Source organism: Cupressus sempervirens, chromosome 5 (assembly GCF_028749045.1).
Source record: "Cupressus sempervirens isolate cs-2001-9-10 chromosome 5, ASM2874904v1, whole genome shotgun sequence".
NCBI classification, from domain to species: domain Eukaryota; kingdom Viridiplantae; phylum Streptophyta; class Pinopsida; order Cupressales; family Cupressaceae; genus Cupressus; species Cupressus sempervirens.
In genome coordinates, this window is record NC_143122.1 from 994,327,204 (window position 1) to 994,344,903 (window position 17,700).

Here is a 17,700-nt window from a genome sequence, read left to right on the forward strand (position 1 = left end):
TAATATTGGAGAAAAGAATTAAATGCCCAATATTAAATGTGGGGTCAGTGGGTTAGGTAGCACATGGTTTTAGCACATGGTTTATGTAATACCACTTGGTGGTTTTGTGGGACTTGCTACTATATAAGCAGCAACAAGGGTAGTTGTTGTAGAGAGAGAAAAAAGAGTGACAAGGACAAGACAAAAGGCAAGAGTCGAGCGGGACAAGGCTTGACAGGTTAGCCAAGGGAGCATTTGTGAAGGTTGAAAGCATGGCATGGGATGTGTGGATTCATGCTTGTTCACATAGTTTGCTCGGTTGTGGCTATGGCCATGAAGGCTTCCATGGTTGTATGGCAATGGTTATTTTGCTGAATAATACATGGTGATAGATGCTTTTGGAGGCTGGGTTTTTCCCTCAATGAGGGTTTCCCAGGGTATATCTTGTGTCACATTTTCTGGGTATGTTGTCTATTCTCTTGCATGTGGATTTTAATTCCGTATTTATTTCAGATTTATTATGGGTTATGTGGAAACGGTTATATTATTTATTGCCAAGTTTCCTTACAGTTGCATCAGCTTTATCATCCCATCATCCATCTCCCTATCCTGGATTCCTTTTTATAGCGCTCTGCTCCTTCATCCTCTGCAATCCCTGAGATCTTAAGCTTGCTTCCTCTTGTGCCTCTAATTCTCCCTTTATCATTCTCCCATAGTGAGAGTTTGAGCTAACTAAACCTCTTCTCTTAAGCCAATCTAAGTCTCCTTGCTCATCTCTGATTCTTATACTTTTCAGGAAGCCGTCAAGCCTCGGTTTCTCTCCCTGCCACCTTCTTAAGGGGACATCTCACAATCCATTCTCTCCTCTTCTGCTCTAGCCTTGGGCATCTTATTTTCTTATCTTTGATGCCATGCCACTTGCGGCATCACATCAAAGAGGGGCAAAATGTAGACACCTAAAAATCTTTTAGAAAATAAAGTATTTTTATTTTTTGAAAAATTCCTGATGACATCATCATTTATTAATTAATTAATTATTTAATTAATTAATTTATTTTTATGCCATTAAATCCCTTTATCTTAATTAAAAATATTTAATTAAGGAATCCCTCCCAAAAATGTTTAAATCTTATTTAAACATTATTTCCTTATTTATTAATTATTTAATTAATAAATTGACCAAAAAACTCAAAATAAATAAAAAATTTATTTTTTGCCCAAAACTTGGCCAATTTTCTTAAGACCACCAACCTCTTCCAAAATCTTCTAATCCTTCTTTAATTTTGATTAAAGGCTAATCCCATCATTTCCTAGCTCTAATCCCAACTCAAAATATTTAATTAAGATTAAAGATTAATCCTCATGTTTGTTAAAAAAGTTTTAATAAATATCTCCTCAACCCAAACCCTTGAAATAAATAAAACTTTATTTATTTCCTAAAAATCTAATTTATCCTCATCCTAAGAAGTTGTAGACTCTTCTAGAAAGTCTTCATCCTCATCCTAAGAAGTTCTAGACTATTCTAGAAAGTCTTTATCCTCATCCAAAGTCTAGACTCTTCTAGAATATGTCTTTAAACCTAATCCTAATCCCTTCCTAACCTTGTCACATTCCCTAAACATGGGTTAAGACTTACTAACCTAAGCTAAAGTTAACAAATATCTCCTCCTTCACCCACCCTCATGAGTATATCACTTCGATTGATGCTATACTTAAACATCTTTATGGATAATGTAGCAGGTGTTGGTTCCCAAACCCATAGATTGGAATCCTATGAGGCTTGCCAACTCAATGCTGTGATTCCAATTGGTTGAAGGCCAACTTGACAGGAGAGACGAGTCCCGTGCACATTTGGCTCTGCAAGGCCAAGGCGGGTGCACCTTATCTCAAACAAATCTGTTAGGTTCTGAAGATTGTAGAACAGATGATCTAGTCACAAGTACAACAAAAGTCTTCTAGGAGGCAAGAGGTTAAGAATTTTTTTAATCTATACTTCTTAAGTAGATGGTGAAATATGCTGAAATGTAGCGGTTGTTGGTTCCAAAAACCATAGATTGGAATCCTATGAGCCTTGCTAACTCAATGCTGGGATTCCAGTGGGTTGAAGGCCAACTTGATAGGACTGGTCAACTGGATCCAAGTCCCCTGCACTTCTTGGTCTGCAAGGCTAAGTTAGGTGGACCTAATCTCGAACAAATCTCTTGGGTTCTGAAGATTGTAGAACATACAATATAATCACAATTACAACAAAAGTCTTAAAGGAGGCAAGAGGTTTAGAATTTTTTTAATCTGTACTTCATAAGTAGATAGGTGAAATATGCCAAAACTGTATTAACTTCACAACTGCACCAATAACTTCAGGATATTAATACTTCAAATGGAATGCTTTTAAGACTACAATGTTCTGAAAATAAATTAATTGTAAATGTAATTACTAAAAAGAACATATTTTAAGAATATGGATGATTATGAGTGGATTGACTCTAAAAGAGAGAAATGCAGAAAACTAATATCAATCAGTGGGTTGTGAATCAAAAATGCATCTGCATGAATGTAAGGGTCAGTACCTTATTTATATGGGCAACAGAGTCAATTCATGTACATATGATTTGTATAAAACTTTATAGGGCAGTATCAGTACTATCAACACTATGAATATCAAAATGTAAAGAATCAATTATGTATGCAATTGTTTGTTAGTCTAGATGAGAATTTAACTTGAATGAAGATCAACTAGACATATATGGAAATAAATAAAGCTGATTTTATCTTTGATAATCAAACATGGAATGCTGAAAATTGAATTCTTTAAGTACCAAATATTGATGATTGCCCACAAAATCTGAATGACTATAAAACCACAACTTATCTGTTTATTGCCTCTCTTCCTTATCTAAACAAAATTGCCAAATGCTTAACAAGTAATGCTAGATTGGGTCAATCATTTGAAACACTCAAAGTCTAGAAGTAAGTCCTTGCTTCTCCTCTTAGAAAATTTCAATCCAAAACAATGTCTTTTCTTTTGCAGATAATTATTTCAATCATAGAATAGGGTGCTGTATATCTAATGAATGTCTTCTATTTTTGCATCTATATTTATAGGTGCTTGATGGGGTATAGAAACTAATTCCAATACATTGCACCCCTTCATAACTAAACTCCAAATGCTATTACATGGATTAATATAATTCTATTTTAATTAAGCTGACATCCCTACAGTTGCTGTGCTCTATATCTTCAAAGAGGATTCAATTTAGAGATATCATTTTTAACCCTATAGTACTATTGACATGAAGTAACTAGCTAATTCTCTTCGAAGGCATACAGACACCACACAATTATATAACTACTAATGGTATCCTAAAACACAGGCCCATCCAGATTGGTGCAATACTTCACTTCATATAGATGATTGCTGACTCCATTTTTTATCATTCCTCATAATTTGACGATTCCCATAGATTCGATGCTATTCATTTTTGTCTGCAATTGATGATACTGTATAGTTTAGTTCGTATATACTAAGAAATTTCATCATTATCATTATTCATGCAATTTCAACATATTGCTGTAATATTCAATCTGATTATTTTGATGCACAATTCAATGGGAAACTTCATTCTCAGACTCTGGTTTGCCTGTGGATAACAATATAACGACTGGAGCAGTCTGTGATCAATGTCTTTACTCCTCCAGTAATTTATTACCCTTGAGCACTTCTAGTTTGTTACATAAGTGTTTCATGTATGCTTTCTTTTCATTTGAATTTCTCATCTCTGTTTGATATTCCAGTGTAATAAATTGATTTCAGTGTGGATAATGCGTTTCTACAACATAGTAACATAGAATAAATAACTTTAACTACTTTTACACTAAGAGATGATACCATTATAACTGGTCTATATAAAATAGTGTTATGGGTATAATATGAAAATGTGACTAAAGTTATTAATCCTAGTGACATCTTAACAGTGAAAAAGATAAAATCAATAGTACAAAAAGGTGTTTAAATGGAGGCCCCAAATCTATAGGATTTGGGCTTCATCAGCGGGGTAGGAATAGGGATAGTGTTACTTGGCTTAAGATTTTGCCTGGCTACATTAAAGATTAAAGGTTTGAGTGTTGAACTTAATTTAATTTGATCTGTTCTATCTGCTGAAGTCATATGGCTTATCTAGAAAAGGAGAAATGAGCATTTTACTAGGGCAAAAGAAGATGCCTCTAAGATTTGGGCTTCATCAGCGGGGTAGGAATAGGGATAGTGTTACCTGGCTTAAGATTTTTCCTGGCTACATTAGAGATTAAAGGTCTGAGTGCTGAACTTAATTTAATTTGATCTGTTCTATTTGTTGAAGTCATATGGCTTATCTAGAAAAGGAGAAATTAGCATTTTATGATGGCAAAAGAAGATACCTCTAAGTTACCAGATTCTCTCTAGCAACTCTTAAAATCTAGTTTGATTCTGTACAAAGTCTGGCCCTTGTCAAATTCTCCCCAAATTCTCTTGCTGAACTACGAATTTTTTGCAAATTCTCTCAGAGGAATCTAGGTAGACTTTTGAAGAATTTGCTTCCCAACGGCCGAACTTGGGTCGAATTCGGTCTGAAAACATTTTTTCAAATTTTTCTAAAGTGTTTTTTTTTGCCTAATTTGGTCTATTCAATTCTCCCAACCCTAAATTGACCACTAAAAAGACCAAAAGGTGGTTTGTATGTCATTTATGCATTTGTGAATGAAGATGAACACTTGCTTACAATCCAAATTGACAATAGGTAACATCCAAATTGATGATTATAGAGGAATTTCTTAAAAAAGATATGATATCTTTGAATCCAGGGCTTCAAATTTGAATCTCAACTTTTGATCTAGCCTGGTTAGAAATCCAGTAACCAACACAAAATAAAAATTCAGCTAACTGCACTTATCTTTTGACAATTTCTTTATTTCTCAAACTGTCCCCTTGATATGGAAATATGTTCCATGCTATGACCAAGCAAGTGTATAATGTTGTATGCATGGCTAAATGATGCAATTAATATCCTATTGAACTAAAATATAGATATGGAGATGTATTTTGCGATGTTGCTTCACTGTTAACATAGTGATGCATGGACTTATTTGTTGTTACATATATGTATTTTTTGTTGCATATATGTACATGTTGTTGCATATATGTACATGTACTTATTTGACCCTTGGACACCTTCAAGCCAGTGGGAGAGACTTAGCTTATTTTCACCCGATTTTTTTAAAACTTGATTTTCCAGAGCCACCAATTCTATCCTTAGGCTGAACAAATTTTAAAGAGCAACACTTGGCAGGATAAAATTGTAAATTTTGTATTTATACATTTTCTTTTGAAATTTTGGATATAATTGTATAAATTTGGATAATTTTCAAAAAATGAAATGTTTGTTAAATTTGGTCTTTTGGAAAATCTTAATTATTTTTTTTTTCGGTGAAGAAAATTAATTTTTGTGATGGTGAAATAAAATTACAAAATCAATTTTAGGCTCTAGAGAAATAATTTTATTTGTGTTAAAAGGTTAAAATTGCTTAGCTAAATCGATTTGGAGAGAAATTGCAAAAAATTGGCTTTAATAGATTAAAATTGCCTTGAAAACTTTTTGCCTTTAATCAAATTGGCAATTTAATGTTGAAAAATGGCTTTTGGTTAGCCAAAATCCAATTTTAATGATGTATTAATTACTAAATCCTCATTAATGGAAATATTTAACATCTCCAAGGCACCATTTAATTTCTTTTTGCAACTTAGAACTAACTGACAATTTTAGAAGGCAATTTTCATTTTGGCAAAATTAATATTTAGCTAAGTATTTAATTGTGGGTCATATTTTTGCATTAATTATTTGTTTTTCTTTCTCCTAGGATCCAAGTCAGCTAGCCTGGGGGGAGTAAGAAAGTTGGGTATAAGAGGAGGCCTCTCTCCCATTTCCTCCTCACTTCTCATTTCTCCTTCTCAAGGTGTTGGCGATTTTGCAAGAGCAGATCTGCACTCTTTTTGCTAGGCAAATTTTGTGGAAGGTGAATTTTGTGGGGGCCGAAATTTGTGGGAGCCGAATTTTGTGGGAGATAAAATTCTGATTTTTGCAAGAAGTTGCAATTTTTGGCCTTGGGTTGGGTAATTTTATTTGGAGGTGACTTACATGATAAATTTTTGATTTGCAAGTGGATTTGAAGTTCTTGAGGTCTAGTCCTAATTCTGAAAAGTTGTTGTATGATTATTGGTTAAGGTGAATTTTCATCATCTAGAGTTGCAAGGGGTCCTTAAGCTGACATCCTTCTTTCATTCTAGTCTAAGGATTGCTTCCCTTGGTTCTACTTGCCTTCTGGTCCACCACTCTACCATCCCATAATAGGAAAACGAGTATGGAGGATGTTAGTGCAAGTAAGAATCCCAAGTGGACAAACACTAAGAAAGACAAAGAGGATATGATGCCAAAAACAACCTTCTTCTCGAAAATGAAGAGAATAATTGACACCAATATCGCTATAGTGGACATGACACGGATGAGGGACAAACTAAAGGAAGTACAATCCCCCTTGGCTATTGGTAAGGTAATTTCAAATCATTTAGAGTTGAAAGGGGTCCTTAAGAAGATTTCTCTCTTTTGTTCTAGTCTAAGGATTGCTTCCATTGGTTCTACTTGCCTTTTGGTCCACCACTCTACCATCCCGTAATAGGGCGACGAGACAGAGGATGTTAGTACAAGCAAAAATCTTAAGGGGACAAACACTAAGAAAGACAAAGAGGATATGATGCCCAAAACACCCTTCTTCTCGAAAATGTGGCAAATAACCAATACCAATGGCGGTACCATAAAAGGATATACAAAAGGCAGTTGCACATCACAGCCCAAGCGTCAACACTTCTATTTCAACCAGTATTAGTGACATTAGGGTGACACTTGATTTTGAGGATATCAGAGAAGAGGATGTCAATGAAAAAGATTTTGGATCGAGGTTGGATGAGTTAGGAAAGGTTGCTATCAAGAAAAAACATTTGGGAACCCTTTCCTCTCTCAGTGCTTTTATTGGATTTGCAAAAGAATATGAGAAGGATCATGAAAAGATACTACAAGTAGCAAGTTGTGTGGTGAAGTTAGCGAAACTCCAGGCAAAGCACATAGCTTGTCCTCCTATGGAAGAAGTTAATGAAAGGTTAGCTAAGTTCATTGCCGTAGCTAAGAAAATGAAAGAAAAGAGAAGATTTATATTAGAAGATCATTTGATGTAAGCCCAAGTGGCAATTTCCCTTTCTTCTAGAATAGGACAAGTGTCTTTTTCTGATTGGCCACCATTTTGGTGCCTTCTCATTGGTTGCCACTTTTTGCACTTTTTTCATTGGTCCATTGATGAGGTGACAGCATCTCATTGGCCGATGGGGTGGCAACCCTAATTAGGGTTTTGAGGATCCAATCTGGATCATTGATCTTGTTTTGATCTCCACCGTCTGTTGTATTTTTGGCCCCCATATAAGGCCATTTTCTCTCATTTGTAAAGGGTTGGAGAAATTGTTGTGAAGATAATACCAAAATTGCTCTTTCCTTCATTGTTGTGATTTGCATGTTGATTAAGAACATTGGGTGTTATTGCATGTTTTCTACTTCCACATAGTTAGATTTCTTTTCAAGTTGTTGAAGCAAATTTCATTTCAAGTGGTTTAAGCAAGAGTAAAGTAGATGGATAGTTGCATGGTCAATACTAGATCACTAGCATCCTAGCGGTTGGTTGGGAAGCTTTGTGTGGCAAACTAGTTTATTATTCCTTCGAATCATTACACCCGTGGAAGTGAGGCCATTGGTCAACTCTCATTAGGTTCAATCCCTGTCCATTTGCCAACCTTCCATTTATAGGAGTAGGAGTAGAATAGTGAGTAGCTGGGAAGTTGAAGTTTATAGAAGGAAGTTAGGGAAGTTAGTTAAGTATTAGAACACATCCATTCACCCTCCACCACCATCACTTTCCCACCAACATCATCATTGGCAGATACATCCTACATCATTACCACCATCAACATTATCTGCCACTCGCATATTTCACAAACCCATCATCATCTCCATCATCCCACCAAAGTCCAAGTCATCCTTGAATGAATAGTGTAAGGCCACCTACGTGATTACCAACAAATCACATTGATAAAACTGAGCGAGTATCCATTGGTGTAAGGAACATTGGAGTTATGTCTTGTGAGCATTAACTTTTCAAGAGAGGAATTGTATGTTGGATACTCCATATCGAATATCCAATTACTAACATGTTATGTAAGTGATACAAAACTCGCATCAATAGTACACACACATACATATTTTAAAAAAACATATATTTTTGTCTTGATGAACCCAAAATGAATCCAAACCCAACCTTTAAAAAAATTGGACGAATTTCCAACCTGCATCCATACTAGAATCTAAACTAGCAACTTTTGGATGCCTTATTGAGTCTACTTGTAGACTCATGTTTCTATTGTTTGTTAAGTGGCCTTGACACTGAAGTTACCAGTAGATAGATACATCAAGATTCTGGATGAAGGATCAGTACAACTACTCAAAAATGATATGCAAGAAGCCGATTATTGGCCACATAACTTTTGAAAGGTTGATGATGAATTTCAAAAAGAATAGAGTCACTTCCAAAAATTATACGGCATACTCCACCAGTACGAACTAGAGAGAGATGATGCTATTAGAGACTTAGAGATCACTTGTCAGAACTTTGTGAATAGTGGTGGGGAGAATGTTTCTCCCCCTTATGTGACTATTCCCCATGTTGATTCCTATAAGGCTAATAAAACTAATGTTGTGAATAAAGATCAGAGAAATGTTCATAAGGACTGTAGCTAGCAGACTATTTCAATTCTGTTGTTTGATGTACAGTTAAGACCATTCTCCATGATTAATATTTTGTAATTTTTGATATGTTTCCTGATTGGCCTATCCTAATGTGACTACCCTAATCACAGATACATTATAATCAGACTCATTCTCTTAATGGTAATTGAATTTCAACTAGAAGCAAAAAGACTGATGGATCAATATATCTTTGCTAAAAGACTAAATGTCTACAGTTGAAGTAGACTGCAAAACACTTTGAAATCAATGTATTAACTGCAAATTGAGTCTCGTGCCAGAGAATATCAGCTTATGTAGAAAGTAATAAAGTAAACAGGAATAGGTAACAAAGTCTATTTGAGTTCTGATAAAATAATATGCTTCAATTTCTGCTTTGGTAATATTTTTATCATTTGTATAATAGCATGCATCCAAAAAATGGTAGACACACCATATGAACTAAGTAGCAGGTGTAATCGGCATGTAGAATATGGTGAAAAAGTGTGCATCTTGACAACACTAAAGAAACTAGAGCTCTGAAAGAGCTAGAGTCCCTGCCTTTTGTTATAAAGGAAGAGTAGACTTGCTCTATAATTTAAGTGTAGAGACTAAACAAGAAAAGGTAGGGTAGAAACATAGCTAAAACAAGGGCTCTGGAGGAGCACGAGTCCTTGCCTCGTGCTTGAGTGATAACATTATAATACTAAGTGATACATGAAGTGGATTGTTCATATTCGAAGTTTGAAATTGGTAGTTTCTGAATGTTGGGGCTTTTAAATTTTCTCTCAAGAAGGTTTTGACTTGTCTGTTGGCCCGACACAACTGGTGAAATTTATTTGCTTTCAGTAATTAATTCTAAAAAATCAATACAAAAGGTTGATCTTGAAAATATTGTTGTTGAGCTTGCAGCCATCGACTTGTCATATTGAGATTTCCAGACTTCCCTTGCATATGATATATAAAGATATAAATTTTAGATTTCTAAATATCTACATAAAGTATTAAAACATACAATGATGATGGGTAACAATCTATTACTTCAGATGACAAGATTCATTCTTGAAACAGAGCACCATAAGCGTCATACCCATGTTAAGAAGTTTATCAATAGCTATGACCAATTACGGAACACTTTAAACAAAAAAAATCCATAAATTGTACCTTCTTTTCAGCCACTTGGAAGGGTTTCAAGGTAGCACACGTGCGCTCCTCTTGATTAGGCAGTGTAAGATGTATGGACATCAATCCAACTATATATTTATATCTAACATCAAAACTATAAGGTCTGTCTGGTTTTGATGCTTACTTACAAGTGCATGATCAAATTAGGAATGAAAAGATACAAACTTTGGTTTTCAAGAAAATTTAATACACACAAAACTGAAATACCAACAATATCTATTGTGGGGCTAGATGGATTTATCCCTATTTGGGCATGCTTGAATCTTCAAATGTGGGATGCTTGGAAGATTGAAATTGGGCAGAGGACAAGTTTTTCATAGGAGGACTACTCATTTTCTCAAAGCAATGGATAGAGACAAGAGAAAGAGAAAGATGAATCTCATCCTTACCCCAAGATTGAGTCTTTGCACTGTGCTTTTTATTTAGACTAGGCTTTGATAAGAAGGGAGACAAGGCATGAGAAGGCAATGGACATGACGAAGAAGAAGAAGAAGTAGATGGATTAAGCATAGGCCAAAGGGAAAGAGAATATAGTTTTTGAAATCCACAAGAGCCAAAACAATAGATCTCAGTTGATGGCTTCCACAACCAGTGTTAGCCCAATGCTTGGGACATATGTTTTCCCACAGCTTGTCATCTTGTGCAGCTTTATGCCATAGCCTATTAACACATGAGGGTCTTGCTAGTGTTCTTTGATCCATGTACTTCATCACTTTGGATAACAAATCCTCATCTAGAAGAAACTGCTCCATTTGATCCCTCGACGAGTTCTCACACTGATCCTGAGATTGCATCTTTTCAGTTGTTTTGTGAAACAATGATGCCTCCAACTCTCCATTGGGCTTATAACTATGATGATGATAGTTGATTTTACACTCACTGGGTCGTCTTATTGCCAATCCCATTGCCCTTCCAGACAGAATAGGACAAAGAGATTATCGTTGGGCTTATAACTATGATGATGATAGTTGATTTTACACTCACTGGTTCTTCTTATTGCCAATCCCATTGCCCTTGTAGATAGAACAGGACAAAGAAAATATCAGAGACAAAACTAGAAAATTCCCTTATGCATGGCTTTTTAAGGGCTCTTTTTTCTCAATAAGGCTGAGCCATGAGTACAAATGAATGTGTATCTACAAATAAATAGTCTGTGTACCTTAAAAAACAAGTTGGATAGTTTCATAAATAAGCATTGGACAGGGATCTAGGTCTCTGCATTCAGCCAGAAACACAGAGATAAACACAGAGACTAGAGAGCATAGCTTCAGAAAAGGGTAAAGTTATGAATGGTGCAGAGCGCTACCAGAAGGAAAATTTCTAATAGAAAAGGAGCAAAGGATGAAGAAGATGGGTCCCTAAAGTGCAAGAAATATGACCCTTGTGGAGTTACAAATTATCTTCAATTCTTATCATAAACCACAAAATTTTAAGACATTAAAAAAAGATGTAGCTATTTTAATAAGGCATAAAATGCTTAAATGACATAAATGGATGCCATTTAAAGAAAATAATTATTAATCACAAACCTCAAAGAAAAGACAATGCCCCAACGAAGTCAATTGTTTTATATGACGGAATGATTATTGAGTTGCTCTGGTTGCAAGAAGAGGTTAGATTGACTCTTTGGTCATATGCGGTTTTGAGATCTGTGTCCTCGGGCGGAAGGAGGAGAACTCGATACGAGAAAAAGGTAGCATTTAGATTGTTTGATCTCCAATTTTACAGTAATACAATGAAAATTAAATCAAGAATTCCATGCCATATAATACTAGAATTAAATTATTCTGTATCATATAATGTACATGTCGTCTATGCAAGTATGCTGCCCAGGTAGTAAGCTAAAGTCTATTTGAGTAATTGCTAATAAAATCGAGTAGTAATGAGAACATTTGACATATAATAAAGATCAGAACAGTGGTCTGAATTTTATATTTGAGCAATACAATCAAAATTAGAACAATAATAATAATAAAATTAACTGACATATTTATGATTAGAACATAGTTTATAATTATGAATATAATTCAGAAGTTAATTTTAACATGTTTTAAGATTCAATATGAAATCCTATATCTTTCTCTAATACTTAGTGTATAAGTTCAAAATTCTGCTGATCGTTAGTAGACAAGTTTCAAATTTAGTTTGTAGTTACATTCTGCAAGGAAAAAATTCCAGACAAGTATGATAGGCCTAGCTGAAGATTTATGTTTTTGTAGCTAGAATCCCGTATCTTTCACTGATCCTTAGAAGCCACCGTCATAGATTTTTCAGAGGTTATGGTAGTGGCCTCATTTGCTACAACAACTATTGAATTGTTCATAGCCAATGTAAAGGTTGCAGGTAGTTCAAATGTTCGCATGATATATACTACTGTAGACTGGTTGCTCTTGTACTTTTCGTATGGTATTTTAGCAAGTTGTGGGAAGTATTGCTGGAGGAGTATGCCATGGAGATTGCATTCTATTGTGTGATCCTTAGTTTGGAGGACACATTGAAGGTAGGGCTCATAAGTGAATGTTGTGTCGATGCTGCATTTGGTGCAATGAGCAGTGGTGTCTGATGGAACATGTGTCAAGGATATGGCTTGCTCACAGAGACTGCAGACTGGGTGGTATGGTGTTAGGTGCACATTTTTGGCCCTTAGTGTACCTGTTACCTGGTGGAGAGAAGCAAGAAATGTACTTTAATTAGTATCTATTGGAAGTTGTGATTGAGAAGCAATATGTAGATTTCTTTTATTAAAATATACAAAATTGAGTAATAACAATAGTTTTAGTTACGTATATATTATCAAGACATAAATTGTGTTGGGTTTATTTACTTGTGAATTTGCTGAGGCCAATGCTTGTAGAGCATTAACGGTGTACTCGTCATTGAGTATGTCAATGTAGCTGGATAGTGCTGTCTTGATGATTGTAGACCCTCTTGCACCACTGCAAACAACGTTCTTAAGGAGTAGGAGCTGATCTGCTGACTGATGGTGTGCTCCAAAGATTTTTTGCAGGCTATTAAATTGTTGTGCATGTATTTTTGGAACAATGAACTACAAGGAAAAAAACAATGTATATTAGTTTGTACAATGCATTATTATGTTGGCAAAATATTGTTTTTTTTTTGAACATGGGCAAGTTGTGTTATAGTAGCAGTGTCTGATGGAAGGTGACCGTCTCGAATGTGGAGCTTGAACTGTTTTGGTTGTTGTTGTTGCCATGTAACAAGTACACCAAGGCTGGCCATTGGATACTGTTACTGCGATTGAATGAGTTGAGAAATTGTTGTATCTGATGCTAGCTTCTGTTCTTTGCAAACTCTACCAATTTTTTCAATTTTGTCTCTAAGCTTAATTGTAAGCATTATTCTACATCTCCTCTTTCAAATTGTGTTTTCCTTATTACTCTGAAGTTCTCTATCCGAATGCTTGCACTTGGGAACAGTGAGGGTAGAAGTTTATCAATTAAGTTGTTTGTTATGCTGGCTGTGATGGTCATGTATCCATATTTGTCAATGAGGTTTACATGTGCAATTTTTTGGTTAGATGTAGAGTCATTCTTGCAAGCAGGTCCATATGTAATGTGAACATCTCCTTTGAAAATTGTTGTTGATTGTCGATCGCAGATATCAAGAATGCTAGATGGCTTGGTTGTTTCTGATTTCAATCTACATGTGTGGACATTATTTTACTATGTGAATTCATTCATAGTCGACTGTGCCTAGTGTAGTTACTTTTTTTTATTGATATCATTTTGTAAGGATTTACCTCTTTTGGCGTTGAGCATCTTGCATGTTTTCAGGAGGCACCCTATCTTCAGCATTTCTCTCTTTGTTGGCCATGATCTGCATCAGGGAACATAATGAAAGAGGATTATGATGTGAATATCAAGATTTAACTATGTGATTTTGAGTCAAACTCGATGACCCATGTTTCATGAGTAGTGATTCAACATGAATCCATCTCTCATGAGAATAAATGGAACAGTTAGCACTCATTGGATCTAGGTAATGCTCACAGGGGTGAAGCACTGGGACTTCCCGGGAGGTCACCCATCCCAGTACTACTCCAGCCTAAGCGCGCTTAACTACGGAGCTTCCTCCATAGTTAAACCCAAAGCTTGCAACCCCATTTGCAAAACCTTCACCAAGTGTTGTGCCTTATGAACCATTCATTAGAAAGCCCCTTAAGCTCATCAATTGATAAGTAGGAGATGATTTCCACAGCTAGTCAAATTGTGATGTGAATATCAAGATTTAACTGTGTGATTTTGAGTCAAACTCGATGACCCATTTTTCATGAGTAGTGATTCAACATGAATCCATCTCTCATGAGAATAAATGGAACAGTTAGCACTCATTGGATCTAGGTGATGCTCACAGGGGTGAAGCACCGGGACTTCCCAGGAGGTCACCCATCCCAGTACTACTCCAGCCTAAGCGCGCTTAACTACGGAGTTTCCTCCACAGTTAAACTCAAAGCTTGCAACCCCATTTGCAAAACCTTCACCAAGTGTTGTGCCTTATGAACCATTCATTAGAAAGCCCCTTAAGCTCATCAATTGATAAGTAGGAGATGATTTCCACAGCTAGTCAAATTGTGATGTGAATATCAGGATTTAACTGTGTGATTTTGAGTCAAACTCGATGACCCATTTTTCATGAGTAGTGATTCAACATGAATCCATCTCTCATGAGAATAAATGGAACAGTTAGCACTCATTGGATCTAGGTGATGCTCATAGGGGTGAAGCACCGAGACTTTCCGGGAGGTCACCCATCCCAGTACTACTCTAGCCTGAGCGCGCTTAACTATAGAGTTTCCTCCACAGTTAAACCCAAAGCTTGCAACCCCATTTTCAAAACCTTCACCAAGTGTTGTGCCTTATGAACCATTCATTAGAAAGCCCCTTAAGCTCATCAATTGATAAGTAGGAGATGATTTCCACAGCTAGTCAAATTGTGATGTGAATATCATGATTTAACAGTGTGATTTTGAGTCAAACTCGATGACCCATGTTTCATGAGTAGTGATTCAACATGAATCCATCTCTCATAAGAATAAATGGAATAGTTAGCACTCATTGGATCTAGGTGATGCTCACAGGGGTGAAGCATCGAGACTTCCTGGGAGGTCACCCATCCTAGTACTACTCCAACCTGAGCGCGCTTAACTACAGAGTTTCCTCCACAATTAAACCCAAAGCTTGCAACCCCATTTGCAAAACCTTCACCAAGTGTTGTGCCTTATGAACCATTCATTAGAAAGCCCCTTAATGGGAGAAATAATGTGATATTGCAGATATTTTGAGTGGAAGATGTGCAAATGAGTAGTTGTAGTACCTACAAATTGGATTGTTATTTGGAAGTGTCTTTTGCAAAATTGTTTGATGTATATATGATGTAGTATTTCTTTTGTTTTTGCAACTTGTGTGTAAGAGCAAGTAATGATGGAGTGAGTTTAAGTCATTGTTGTGGAAGATGGTATCGTATTTTGTTGCTGTGTTTTGTGAAGGTGAAAATGCATTGCTATTGCAAAGTGCTCTATCCAGTATGTATCTAGTACTATGGATTTGATATTGGGATTATGAGTGTTAGAGATCCAAAAGTGGTCCAACATGCTTCCTGTATGTGTTGTTGGCTTGTTAATAGCAAGATATAGGCCATGATGGTGCATATATTCAAGAAGCTAAGTTGTTTTATTTGTTGACTGTAGTATGTCAATGTTGATGTCACCAGCAAGTATTAGTATTGAATCTATAGGAAGTGTATCAGTGCTATTTTTGACCAATGTTAACAAGTCATGAATTGGTGCTGTTGGAGTTGAATATAAATTTGTGATACGTATAGCTATGTGGGAATGGCATAGGTCTATTGTTATTGATTCTAAGTGGTTTTTTGCAAATGTCTGAATGGTTTGTAGTATGCATGTTTTTGCACAACAATTTAAGATACCATAAATGCTTCTCGTACTATAGCAATTGAAGTTATGATTTAGTAGGGGTAAGTGTTTAGTGTTCTCAATTCTTGTTTCTTGCAAGTAGAGTATGGTAACAGTGGTTAGGGAATGTTGATGATTGATATCTTGGGCATGTGATATTAAGCTATGGGTGTTCAATGAGCATATGGTAATATCATTTGATGCTGGAAGAGGTAAAGCGTATTGAATTTTCTATTGTGCTGATGTTTGTAGTTGTTGCATTTCAGAAATCACTTTTTTAGAGACTTTGAAGTTTTGGTGTTGTAGTTTATGCAATAGATACAATGATTTTATATTTCATACATGTGACAAAGCTGAATAGACAAGTCCATGCTAATACACCTAGAAGGATTGAAGGTGAGTGCTTCCATTGTTAAACCTTGTGCTCTATGAATTGTTCTTGCACAAGCCAAGTGGATGGGAAACTGTAGCCGTGTGACAATTTTTGTGATTGTTTTAACTTTTTTTTTAGAATTCTTGTTATTGGTGTCCAGTTAAGAGGGATGGAATTTGTGTAGAACCTCTCTAAATGTTGGCGACGTGATTTGCCAATTCTAGGATTGTTGAATTCAATCTAGGCAATGTCTTCTTGTTGGGTTGTGTAGAGTTGGAATGTACCATCAACACCATTTACTAGACCATCTTGTGTGTCTAGATTACCTACTATGAGAACTACCAACATCCTTGGTTTTACTAAGATTTTTCTTGGTAGGGATGCTTTCTCAGTATGGTAGTGGTTGTTGTCAATGGATGTATCATTTTTGTCAATTGCTTCTAGTGTGTATAGTTTTCGTAGTAAGTAATCTAGCATTTTGTTGTTGTGGTCATTAATAGTTGAATTTTGTTGAAACAAATGAGGTAGCTTTGGGTTGTTTGGTGGCACCCTATAGTAGTTTATATTCAAATAGTGGATATCTACATCAGTTTATTCAGATGTTCTTGTACGGTTCAATGTTGAAATGAATTGCTCATCAGTTTGTCTAACAACAGTGTGTAACTCAAAATGTTTAACATTATCACTCCAAAATGTGTGGGGGATTATGTCATTGTCAATTGTGAGTTGTTCAAATATCCATTGATCGCAAACTAGTTGTGCTTGGTAGAAATCACCACAAAATATGATGTCGATGTTTCCAAATGGTTTTGTTGGTGTATGTTTTATTTGTTGAAGTTTATCAATATTGTATAGCATTCTAGACCCAATTAATGAGGTTTCGTGAATAAGGATAAGCTTTAGTTGATCAAAGTGTTTGCTCAAATTGTCAAGTGTGTCTGAATCTAATGCTAGCATTTTTGAAGAGCTACAGGGTAGGTGAAGTATGGAGTGAGTAGTTCTACCACCTGCATTGAATGCTGATTTTCCAGTTGAGGCTACTACAATGCCTTTGGGCTTTAATGGGTCACTGTCCAGTTGCTTGTCATAGAATCTGATCATGCCCTCATACAAGACCTTTGCTGTAAACATTTTACCTGTTTCGGCTCTACCTGTGTGGTTCTAGTTTCTTTGTCATGAGAACATCACTCACAAGTGCTTGTTGTTCTTCGTTTAATTGTTGTCATAGTTTATAGTATTCTTTGGTTTTAAACAAGAATGGATGAGCTTTTTGTTTGAATGCTGTAGTTGTATTAAAGTTTATTTGTTTCATTTTCCTTAGATGCATGACATCATCAAGAATGTCATAATGTTCTTCTTCCATGTTTGTTGTGGTGTGTTCA

The 17,700-nt window shown here is 35.7% G+C and overlaps 1 pseudogene; it reads right to left on the reverse strand.

The window, feature by feature from the left end:
- Window positions 1-10,256: 10,256 nt before the first annotated feature.
- LOC149559270 (F-box protein GID2-like) lies at window positions 10,257-10,918 on the reverse strand (annotated as a pseudogene).
- Between the last annotated feature and the right edge of the window lie 6,782 nt (window positions 10,919-17,700).